General features: G+C 38.6%; 1 protein-coding gene across 3 annotated transcripts in view; it reads left to right on the top strand.

The window, feature by feature from the left end:
- Positions 1-13,070, top strand: part of MICAL-like (protein) — an 80,213-nt gene that overhangs the window by 41,499 nt on the left and 25,644 nt on the right. The window contains exon 1 of one of the 3 annotated variants that reach the window (XM_011053070.2): positions 69-599. The exons of 1 other annotated variant lie outside the window; for it this stretch is intronic. The gene's annotated coding sequence lies outside the window, so the exon portion shown is untranslated. Of the gene's footprint in view, positions 1-68; positions 600-4,360; positions 4,600-13,070 lie in introns of those variants that run through there. One more of the 3 variants, XM_087411126.1, reaches the window with a different exon arrangement.

The following is a 13,070-nucleotide window of genomic DNA, read 5'->3' as shown; positions in this document are numbered from 1 at the left end:
AAGGACAGCATCACCGCCGTCCGGGACTTCGGTCGCGTTAAAACCGTGAACGCCGCGCGCGGCGTCTCAGTCGCAGCTCCGCGCGCGCGCCGTGAACGCGATTGAACGCGATTGAACGCGATGTTACGCGCGCGCTAACCTACCGTGTGGATCGCTTCGTTCTCGCGACGCATCGCAAGGAAGAATCGTGCGCTAAGCGAGAGCGGGAAACTCTGGTGCGCGCTCGTACGTAGAAACGAAGCGCCAGACCTTGCCGTGTCACGATCGTCACGGGACATCATTGAGAGGTTGAGGTTGTGAGGTTAGGGTCGTCCGTTTACGGACAGCGTCGTATCATACATACGCACGCACGCACGCACACGCACACGCAGCCGCCTGAAGCAAGCTGTGTTTGCGGACGCCACTGTCAGTTTTACATTCAACTAGTGGAGGAACCCCGGGGCGAGTACTAAATGGCGTAACGGCGACGCTCGTGGACGTGGACAACGCACGACAGGAGGGAAACATAGAGAAAGAGAGAGAGAGAGAGAGAAAGAGAGAGTGAGAGCGGAGCCGGAAGAAAGGCGCGGAGCCTTTGATTGTTCGTATCGTGACGTAAGGTGAGTAACGGACCTCTTCGCGAATGCGTAACTTTACACGCACAGAGGACAACGGGGTGGCAGGGGGGAGAGGAGGGGGGAGACAAGAATCGCGTTGGAAGTAAACACGCTTCAATTTTTAATATTCCCGGAATACGATTTTACTCGTTTCGCAACACTCTCTTGTTGACACAAAACACTCTGTTTACGCAAGTTCTGCGCGATTATGTCACTCAACTCGATGCTTTATCATAATTGTGTTCACGCATTTCTTCGTGTCCTCGCATATGAAGGAGAAAGAAACAGCCGTTTCAACTTCCTGTTTTTTTACATTCTCATGCGTTTGTCCTTTAAGCTCGAAGAGATCGTATTCGAATTTAAATGATGAGAGGCTACTGTGAAATAAGAATACATTCATAAAAATTCAACGAAGGTCTACACGCAACGCTGGTGAAGTACCGTGAAAGAGGGAGAGCGAGAGTGAGAGAGAGAGAGAGAGAGACGCGACTGTCTTACTACCTGTTATGCCGGAGCCCGTTCCCACGGTATCCTCGGTTCACGCGTGTGTGCGCGAGCACGGCCGTGTGTAGGTACGCAAAAGAACGAAGAACAAAGATAGAGGTGTACCGCCGAATATTGTTTGGTTCTCGCGTGTCGTGACGCGTTCGCGCGTGCAACCCTCTCCTCGTCCCCAACCTTGCGTTGAGACCACTAAATATACCGGTTTTTTTTTCTACAGAGAGACGTGTCCTTTTTTTAAGCTGGTTCTACGTTAGACGCAAGGCAGTCGCAAGGTTGTTGCAACCAATCTGAATCACATTTTGAAATTAATGCTTCAGATTGCCTGCCGCAACGAGCTTGCGTCTGAAATCTCAACGTCTACGTTGAGATTTTTAATCTCAAGAAATCATAAGAAATTGACTAATCACAATCAAATGTGAAGAGAATAATCGATTGTGTTGGTCAATTTCTTACGGCTTACAATTAAGGGTCCTCTACGTAGACGGTCGTGGAATCTTTAATCGTAGAAAACTTTCATTCTAATCGAGTATTCTCCTTATATTTGATTGTAGTTGATTTCCTACGACCATCTACGATTTCTATGTAGAGGACCCTTAAGTTGTATGGACCATTACTTAAGCTTCAAGACTTGAGCCGTAAGAAATTAATTTAATTATAGTCGAATGTGAAAAAATAATCTACTATGATTGATCAATTTGTCAAGGTTTAAAATTTAAAGTTTAGGTGATTCCGGATCTACAATTTCAAGCCCTAAGCCGTAAGAAATCGATCAATTACAGTCGCATGCGAGGAGAATAATTGATTATGATTCGTCCATTCCTTATGGCTTAAAGCTTAAAAATCTATTGTAGATCCGGGCTAATGGCTTATTGTAGAAAGTCCATTAAGGCTGGAGCACAGACCTTTGCATAAAACAAGATTAATTATGCGTAAGATTACTATTACATTTGTCGTACGACAAAGATTTTAACTTTATTGATTGATTGGCTATAGGATAAAGAGATCCGACAACTTCTCTTTCTTGCAGCCAATCGATAGGCTTGAAATCCTTTATCGTACCAAGTGTAATACCAGCAAGACTATGCTTCCGTCTTTAAAATCTTATTACAGATGTCACTTAATACAGAGCCAGCTTTAAAGAGCTACACGATTTTTCATTTCCTAAGGAAAACGAGAAAGTCCAAATAATGTCACATTGACTGAATCATAAAAAAAATAAAATAAAATAAAATAAAATAAAATAAAATAAGAAATTCGGTCAATATGACATGAAATTGACATTACGTTGACTTTCTTATTCTCCTTGGGTTTCTTTTCGCTTACTCGACAACTCGCGGCTGTTTCCTCCTCGTCTATTTGCTTGCTAACGCGCGTCACCTCACCGCCGCGTCAGCGTAGCGATCTCCATTTCTCGTAATGGATTCCTTAAGTGACTCGTCTCTCCGGGGGCACTGGTATATTCTCGTAACTCCCGGCAGAATTTCCCGTACTGATAAATCCATTAGCGGCCGTTCGACGTAATCGGTTTTCTAAGGGGATAAATCTTATCGCGCGGGAGAGAGGCACTGTTGTCTGCAGTTCCGTGCGAAGCTGTGTATCAGCTCCATTACGATGTCCCATACATATTCATACGTGCACTATGCCGAGGAATATCGTCCCGAGCTAGTAGAAGATTACCCGCGCGTCGCGCACAAACGAGGTCGCCGTCCTCGCTTCGCGACAAATAAATTAACAAGACGGTACCCATCTGGCCGTTCGCGTGCTGAACTTCTCGCGAGATAAATCCTTTCGTCGATCTGAAGAAGGTTTAACTATCAGTTACAGCAATCTTCTCTCGAGCGTTCGTGTATTTTTGAATCATTTAACGTAGAGTTCTTAGAGTTTTTATTTTATAACTTTTAAGTCGTTATTTTTTATTTTCTGATGGATTTCAGGATTAGACTTAACCTGATAATAATGTAAAAATTGTATTTTTCTAGTTATGATTAATCATGGGACTAATGGTTTCGTAATGGTAATTTTAGAAACCGGTTTTTCATTATCTGGTTGATTTGTGGTTTGGACTTAACCTTACTTAACTTGATAATAATGTAGAAATTGTATTTTTTTTTTTTTTTTAGCTATGATTAATCACTAAACTATTTAAATTAAATAAAATTAATAGTTTTGTGGTGTGTGATAACTTTAAGAGGCATTTTACAATAAGCCATTAGTAATAAATCAGAAGTTAGAAGCTGGAAATTGACCAATCATAGTCAATTATTCTTCTCACGTTCGATTATGATTGGTCAATTTCCAGCTTCCGATTTCTGATTTATTATTAATGGCTTATTGTAGAAAGCCTCTAAAAATTACTACAAAAGTTTAATGCTCAACTACAGCTTAGAAAAATAATATTTACCAATTATTATCAGTGTTATCAGATTAATTCTTAAAAGATGGTTTGGTAATGGTCTAATCATAAATTATCCAGACGATAAAAAACTCGATCTTAATTATAATATCTGCGCAACAACGATGTAATGGTATCGTTACTGTCGTTAAGAATTACAACCTTTAGGTTAATATTTCTTTCGTACGATTTAATTTTCCATAGATGTGCTGATTGGCTACAAGAATGGATTAGAGACCTTTAAACTCAAAACTTCTCTATTCTGTAGCCAATCGACACACTTAGAAAATTTGACAAATGAAATATGAATCCTAAACTAATTTTTTTTCTCTGGTCAAACATTCTTTTCTATTATAATATGCATCTACACGTTTAGAGAAACGCCTTTGAGAAACGTACCGAGTTAAGTGTATTTCCTCCGGCGGGGAGTCTGTCCGTCGCTATCGGGATCTTTTCACGGTGACCGACCGAATCTCGTTGTAAGCACGTCGGAACGAAGAAGAAGGTGAGTCACGCCGACTAAAAACCCGTCTAAGGCTCGTTTGTGCGAGCAAAACGACGAGGAAACCCCGGTTCGGCGGAAATGAGAGATAAAAGGCCGTGTATGCGGAGCCAGTGGCTCCCCGTGGTTTACGCGTGACGATAGACAGGTTCGGTAGGGACGTTGTATCTGCGTGAACTGCATGAGTCACCGCTTCTAAAAGTAGTCGTTGATAAACAGCCTCTTTATGGGCAAGAACGATACGAGGCGACAACCTCGATCTTTGCCCGATCTCAAGACCTGCTCTGATCGCACAGGGCAGATTTTTAGGGAAAGGGAAGATTCTCTCTCTCTCTCTCTCTCTCTCTCTCTTTCTCTTGGATGAGCCAGGCTCTCGACAACACCAACTTTCGGACAGGTAGTCTTTAAGTCCGATGTGGAGGATCGGTTCGCTTTGAGCTCGCTCCGCCGTCCGAGGTTCTTCCACATGTAAGACGCAATCGCGTGACCACCTACCCGCCAACTTGAAATTACTTTCCTGGAAGGAAAGACTGGCGTTCCCACCGACGTGCTCGATTGCCCCTTGCAATCATTTCGGCCCCCCCGGGACCTCTGCGCCCTTTTTGGCAAGTATACCTTTGCGCATTGCAACAGCTATATCGTAAGTACTGTAGCCTTCCTTTTCGCTCGAATTTCAGTTCGTGAGAGCGAAGATATACATTTTTCTTTCGCGATGTAAGGAAAAGTGATCTTGGTGAACACAATGCCGTGCCGTGCGTGTTGCCTTGTTTGACGGCCTCAAGGTCGAGTTTCTCGTGCGATCCTTAAGATCACGGAACGATCTTTTCTCGTAGATTTCGTGAGGAAAATAGGACAGACGAGCTTTATATCGCTTTCATGAAAGCACGCTCACCGTAAAGCTGCTCCGACGGGATTTTACGTGCGCGTCGCCGTTTCGTTACGTTCACGATACTTTGTAACCATATCGTTAAATCTAACGATCGTGCGTTATTCAGGCTTTATGAAGGCGTTTTAATCATGATTTTCATCCATGTCTATCTTGATCGCTCATTAAAGCTCAGGTTGCGCCGATTTTCGCTTGTTCTTCATGAGGTAGAATGATCGATTTTTCGATTTATTTTGTGGGGAATCCACTTGTCACGAATTTTACGATTAATAATGCTCGTATCTACCAATGTAGATTACATCGTTGGAAAGTTTGTGTGACATTTAATTTACATTTTTGTTTGTGTTACATTTCACGTGTCCCAAACGGTGCACTCAAATTTATTAATTTAACATAAGATGAATATGTATAAGGTGTAGCAGAAATATTAAAAAATAAGTACAAAAAGGTAATACGGATAGTTTATAAATCGTGAAAGAATTTTTTTCAGTAAAATTAATATTTATGACATGTTAAATTAACACATAAATATTTTAGTCATTCATTTTAGAATTTATGTTTTAAAATATATTACTTTTATGTTATTAGTTCATGTACTCATAAATTATGTTATTTTAACACTAAAAAATGTTGAATATCAATTTAATACAAATTATTTTAATAACATTATGTTAAATTAATATTCGAATTTATTAAAAATTCAACACAAAATTTTAACAAGGACTTGAACCGTTTTCAACATATAAATATGAAATGTTTTTTACTGTATAATATTTTTACTTCATCTCGATTCAGTTTATCAAAACGAACCAAAATTGTACATAAATACAATAAAATATTCATTAATGAAAATTAATTCAATGAATTCTCATAATTTAGGTTATAAAACTATTACTAAAATTTATATTGCAAGGATGAATATATAGTTATATAAATGAATCCAGTTATTATATCAATGAATTAACTATATTAAGTCAGACATTAAATTGGACATTGATGGTTAATGATTATTCATTGGACCAAAAATGATTCAAATTTTTTTCAATGTAATTCTTACAATTAGAACTAGAAAAAGATGAAGAGTTAGGGTAATCGAAATTAAAATGAAATTACACAGTAAACAAAATTGTGTATTTGTGTTGGAAACGTCCACTCCATTCTATGTTAACAGTTTGTATTGAATTTTTTAATATTTTCGAGTGTTAATTTAACATAATATAATTATTCCAAAAAACAAATGAATGAAGTACGTGTTAATTCACTTAAAAAATACTTCTACGGTTTGTTTACAAACTGTGTGTCGATATTACCTTTTTTTTATATTTATTCTTTTACATAATATTTGTGTAACCTTTTAATATATTTATCTTGTGTTAAATAAACCTAAAAATTTGAATGGACATTTGCGACATGCGATTTATGTTTATGTTTAATTTAATACATTTTTTCCAACAGTATACATTGATAGAAACGGACATAAAACAAATCGAAGGCGGAAATGGGGAAGAGATCTTTTTTATATCATGCTTTTATGCTAATGAGACATATATTTCTTGTTATAACGTATCCGTATGAAGCGATGTATGATTGATACTGCCGTTTAGTCCATCGTATGACACAGTAATAAATTTCATACATTACTAATGGTTATTCTACGGACGCTCTTTTCTTCGTTTAACCATATTTTCAAGCGAGAACGTTTGCCGCTTTTTGCGATCGAGACGATTGCGTTCGCTAAAGTACGATCCTTAATTGCTGCAAATGGACACGCGAGTTTATCAGCGAGCTGAGCACTGTGCGAGATCGTGATTTTAAATGGTGATTTTAAATCTGCGTATCCGCAAGATTGGGGGCTAACGAGAGATTTTTAGGAATTGAAAGAAAATTCCTTATGATATTCGTGATATCACAGATCTGAAAATCAATAGAGTCGAGATTACATAAGGAAAACTATGATCAAGGGTTAAATATTCATCGACTCCTACACGGAAAGAATGATTTTGCTAAAGTATCTAAAAATTTAGCTAGATTATACAGATCTGAAAATAATTTTGTTTGACTATGAGAATAATTTTGTAGGAATCTCAAGCGTGATAGCAATGTTGCAAAAAGTTTTGACATTCTGACAACCAGTGCTAAATTAAGGCTGCATATTAATGAAAGTAGCGTGAAAGTTCGCCATATGTATTAGACCTATTATTATATTAGATGTTGGAATTAATTCGTAGCATTTTACAAGTGATGGGAAGTACTTTCATTAATGTATTTTTTAATGCTCATGTGAAATAAATAACATTCTTTCATTAAAAAACGCTACGAATTAATTCCAACACCTAATATCATATTAAAGGTTGTTGTTTTTTGTAAAAAAAAAAGCAGTTTTGTAACTGTTGCAAGATTTTATATGATTGGTTTAGATTCAATGAGAAACCTAAGAACAAGATCAATCGTATTAAAGAATTTCACAATAGTTACAAAGCTGTTTCTTCTGTTGAACGCAGCCATTACTAAGCGCTTTTTGAGAAAAGACAAAATTCAAATCCAAGAAATCAAGTCCAAGATGGCGATTGAATATGATAGTCAATAGAAAAACGCAATAGAGAAGCAACCAATATTATAGAAAGTTGCGGTTTTCGAGTATTTGCTCAGATAAAATGTGCTACTTTTATTAGCTTTAATTTGAGAGTTCCACAGTTATTTTGATGATCCAACAAAATGATTTTCAGACTTGTGTCTAGCTGAAATTTTAGATTTCAGCAAACTCCGTTCTTTCCGTGCGCAAGTATTATATATTTAAGAAAATACGTTGCATACATTAGATCCTTGCCGACGCAGGCATGTTTTTTCCAGCACGTCTTACTGAATGAATTTGTATGCCGGTTTCTCTAACCGCGTAATTTAGCGTAAGTAGACGTTAACGACATGGAGATGACGGCAAATGGTGGAAAGTCCCTCGGCGCTATTCCTTCTCCAGTTTCCCTTGCGCATTTTCGAGAAGCAAAATCATGTTCGTGGGATTAATCGCGAACACGTTGAAACATTAACGTTGTAACATTATCACACATGCGTTAACTATGGTTTCTCACGTGCTCCAGATTCTCAACAAATTAACAGTGTGCGTTAGTTGAATTCTAATGAACGTACAGATGTTTAGCTTCTTATCCGAGATCCGACTTTCATTCTCCTGATAAAAAGTTAGATTATTAAAGACGACAAAAAATCGATGCCACTGGGGAAACTCTAAAGAAGAGATTTAGAATTTAGAAAAGAGAATGTATAAGGTGTCCAACATTGTACATTTAACGTTTCTTTTTTCGCGAGAGCCATTGGCGGTTGCGGATTGCGAGTGCTTTCGCAAGAAGTGCCACTCGAAAGAATGTAGTGTGGCAAATGATTGTTGAAACGAAAGCTTTCCAAGCTTTCCCGTTTTGTCTGTTTCCGTCGTCACTGCACTCCGTCGGTTCAATTCATAGACAGCGCTCAGCAATGTTAAACACTCGAGGAACGCCAATTTGTTCCTCCAGATAGTTGACGTAACGACGAGCAGGAATGTCCGAGAAGTAGAGCGAATTAAGAAGCGGTAGTTTGTGTGTTCGCCGGCGAAACCTCCTTGTACGAGAAAGTCAATCGCATTATAGAACTACGGAGCATCTTCTACTGTCTTCTAGCTATCGTTAACCGTGTCACCCGGTCGGATGACGTTAACGTCTACTTATGCTAAACTACGTCGTCAGTCGAGACGTAGTTACGTATAATATAAAAACAAAGCACGTAGAGTGTTTTAGATAGGTATATCGATTGGAAGTGACTGACCCCGCACTGTCCGTCTGTCGATTCCAGGACACGACTAACTGTAAAAATATCGGGAACATCCTAATCTCCTGTGAAACTTGTGATGGCGGAGGTTACTGCAGGTGTCTCGCAACGCCGCGGGCCGTATTCCTCGCCAGTATGAATCTTTCATGAGGCCTCTTCTTTTCTCTCTTTCTTGGGGTACGTGGCAGGCTTACGGGGCCACATAGATGCACCTTCACTTTTGCCGAGCGGCGGCCAGCCGATGTCTTTCGAAAGGCTTGGCTGCATCGAGCCCTTCTTTGATATCGAGAGCCGTGCCTTTAGGCTCAGCCTGCGGACACGCTTGATACTCTCTTCTCACCGCATGATTGTACGTTAAATATTATCTTTTCACGAGAGATCGCGCCGATTGCGACACATTGCGCTAAAATTGCGCGAAAGCGATACTCGCTGAATTGTCTAGCTCTCTTTGCTTCAAGTGACTGGTCGATTTTGTGGTTGTATCTGACATAGTCTTTTAATAATTTTTACTTTTTTATCTAATAAGTAAAAAGTATTTTACTTTCACTCCAATTGTTTCCGCTGATTCTCACCTGATTTTCCTTAGAATGGTTCATAAATAACGCACACCCGTCCGGTTTTCACTTTAACGAGTTAACAATTAAGTAGCTTGAGAAAACTGCTGGGTGAGGAGTCTGTCGAGAGACTTACGATGTCACCAGCAGAATATGTCGACTGTTATCCATTTATCAATCGGGCGCTGTCACACGGAAAGAATGGTTTTGGTTGAAGTATTTAAAAATTTAGCTAGAAATATAGATATAGAAATAATTTTGTTGCACTATCAAAATAATTATAAGGCGCTCAAGCTGATTGATAAAAAAAATATCAAAATTTTTGTTGATTATGTTTAAATTTCCTATGTAATTATTTTGATGATCACAAGGTTGTTGTAAAACTGAAAATCAGGGAAATGTCAGAAAATTGAAAATGGCCAGGGAAATCAGAAAAAAATTAGAAAATGTTAATAATACGAAATAATGGCCGTAATCAAAGCTAGATCCATTACTTCTATTTCTTATTGTTGAATTATAATGAAATTATATAATATATATAATTTCACATCGCCGTGTTTAATTGCTCCGTAAAAAACGATTTTCAAATTAGCATGAAAGTAAAAATCTTTTATTAAATATTATTAAAAGTCAGAGAAAATAACGAACTTTGTAAAAATGAGGGAAAATGGAATTCTACTATAGGATGAGGAATTTGACGCAAGTCTGTATCTAGCTAAATCATTAGATATCTTAGGAAAACCGTTCTTTCCACAGATAAGTCTTCGTCATTTTTCACGTAAAGATCACGAAGGAAACCGGTTGCGGAGACAATGCTCATACGTTTATGCGCCCGTCAGGGCTGTGCCTTCACCTCGCCGGAACATCCGCCCCCTCTGTCTGACGGTGTCTCACCTGTAATGCGGCCTTTACAGCCTCGCGGCTGTTGGCGAACGGTGAACAAGGCCGACCACTTTGCCGCATGTAACTTTTACTTATTTCTGCGCACTTACGTTTCACTCACGGCTGGACCATTAATCACCGGTGCACAACGTTGGGATACCGTTGCAATCGGGGAGCTTAACGACTAAGCGGAGGAGAGGCGATGTGCCGGAAAGCGCGACGGAAAGCTTCTGGACCTGATTACATCGTAATTCATACAAAACCCTCCGACATGGAGCGTTTTGTTGTCGAAGCTCTTTGCATTATTTTTTTTTTTCTTCTTTCCCTTCGAGAGTGGAAAAACGGACATTGGAGACTTGGATGTCTCCTACTGACTACAAAACGTGATGATTTTTGTCCGCCGGTGAAAGCCGATGAGACAAGTGTGTCGCGGACTTGTCGGAGAAAAAGAAAAGAGGATACAAAAGCAGTGGAAATCCGATGCGTATTTCCAAAGAGTGAAAAAAGTGCGTTGCAATAAAAGCGTGTTGACATTTTAAAATATTGTATGTTTTGCTATTACGATCTATGTATATACGCGACAAATAACAGATGAATTCGCGCAGCATAAACGTTTCGCTGCAGGCTACGAGCAAAAACTGGAAACTGAGCGTTTTTTTTTTTTTTTCCCGTGAAAGAGGCCCGTGGGATATTATCTAGACAAACGTTGTTACAGATAGGAGACCGTGTTTGGTAGAAACCGGTTAGACTAGGCTAAATGCGAGGATCGACCGAGCACTTTCCCGTTAACTATCTATCCGTTCCAGTTTTTCGCACTCGTGTGATATCGCGTGTAATGCATAACACTATACAGCGCCGCTTTATTGCGTTTTAAAGCAATTACGAATCTCATTTATATCGTTGGTCGACTTTCGTATTCGCTAAAATCACGAAGAAGCCTGCCATTAATCCGAGCGTCACGCGTTATAGAGCGAGAGGCGAGATGATCCTGAATGGATGGATTTCTCAGAAGCCACCTTCTCCTTTTCTCATTTATCGATTCGGGCGAGAAAGGTGAAAATAGAGTATCAATGCGATTTCTTTCTGAAACTTATAATTATTTCTATGCTCGGATTTCCCATTACGTAAAACATATATCGCGGTTCCTCAATTTTTAATCAGTTTCGCGCGAAGAATCGTAACTCGTTACGATATACCTCCATCCTTTCTCCTTCTTCTGCCCGATGTTCTTTCATCGATTTCGGCGAATTGTCTCGGTTCGCGGATTCTTTAATGTATAACTAAGGGGAAGCGATGCGTGGAATAATTAGGGGCTAATGAATGCGGCGCGTAAAACGCGCGCGCGCGATTTTACGCTTGACCCGGCGCGTGGTTTCACGCGTTGCTCACGCGTGGTTTCACGCGCAGCCTCCCGCTTTCACGTTGCGCAAAACATCGTTCGGTCCCCGATCGTCAACATTAGCGATTTTTGCAGTTCGCAATCTCTCTCTCTCTCTCTCTCTCTGTTATGCTAGCGACGGCTTTCGAGAGCAGCTCTATACCCGTTACGACAAAACCTACACTCGATCATTCCAAACGGCGCCACCGATTTGCGGTGACACTCCTGTTTTCTCCTTTTCTTTCTCTCTTTTTCTCCTTTTCTCTCTTTGATGTCGTTTAACCGCGACATTCGTGACACTGCAAACGTTTGCGAGAGATCTCTGGGAAAATATCTCACATTTATTTACACGTAACGGAAACGTAGTCGGAGATTAATCAGCACTATTTGATTCTAGGAACGACGTCGTCGTGTCATTAAAAAAAAACTTTTTATTCTGAATTGTGTAACATCATCTTGGAGAGATATAATAATTAATTTTATCAATTTTAACAATCGATATAATGTACATCTGAGGAAATTTGTGTATCCACTGTAATCGTGTGAAAACTAAGAAAACAATTGTGTGGACAATTTTTAAGTTCGCAACAAAACAGCGTCGATTTACTGAGGCAAGTACATATGACGATGGATTTTGTTATTTTCCAAACGACTGCAGTGAGAGCAAGTTTTTACCTCATTTTTTACCAATATATTGTACTGAAAATTGACGATGCCGCTGAAGTGGAAACATATATGTAATGTTAATAATTTTAATCATGCGACCTCGTGCGAATAACTAAAACGTTTTAAAAATGCGAAAAAATTTTAACTCAATTTTTATATTTAATCATGTGACAAGATTTAGTCAATTTTTGTATTTAAACGTTTAATTACTATATGTAACCGATATGGCGACCTTTTTATTTTTATTTTTATTTTCAATTGTGTGAAGATGACCCGATGAAGGTTGAAACGTATTTTAAATGTTTGTAGCGATCGGATATTGAATATAAATTAAGAATTAACTTTAACTCGTAGCCTTTCTCCTTTAACAATTTTATTTTTTTTTAATCTTCAGTCTAAATAATTTGATCATTTTTATTCTGAATTTACTAAAAAATGGCTTTAAGAGAGTATATACTATATTGATATTATATATCGACGTATAGTCGTTCTGGCACGCTCTGTCAAACTAGCAGAACCAAATGAGCAGAATCGAAAAAGACTTATTGCACTATTTAGATTTATTATGTGCTAATTTGTGCTACAAAACATAATTTTGTACCATATGCCCTTTAAAAGAAACTCGTTGTTAGCTTAATATTAAGTTAGCAGAATGTTTTGGCGATTAGAAGTACTATATATTTTAATGTTCAGTGCTGCATATATTTTCATCTTCAGAATTTTTAAGTATATAGCTAATTCGCATAGATTTCGAATTTATTCCGAATTTATCCTGAATTTCATTTTAAAGTGAATGTCGCAAATGCAACACTCATCCCTAGAGAAAATTACGTGATACCAATAAAAGTATTGAATTAATTAATAGAATTATGTTTAATGTGTCGGAAAAAAACA

This window comes from Acromyrmex echinatior, chromosome 11 (assembly GCF_024713525.1).
Source record: "Acromyrmex echinatior isolate Ae372 chromosome 11, ASM2471352v2, whole genome shotgun sequence".
NCBI classification, from domain to species: domain Eukaryota; kingdom Metazoa; phylum Arthropoda; class Insecta; order Hymenoptera; family Formicidae; genus Acromyrmex; species Acromyrmex echinatior.
This window is presented reverse-complemented; position numbering and strand designations above follow the sequence as displayed.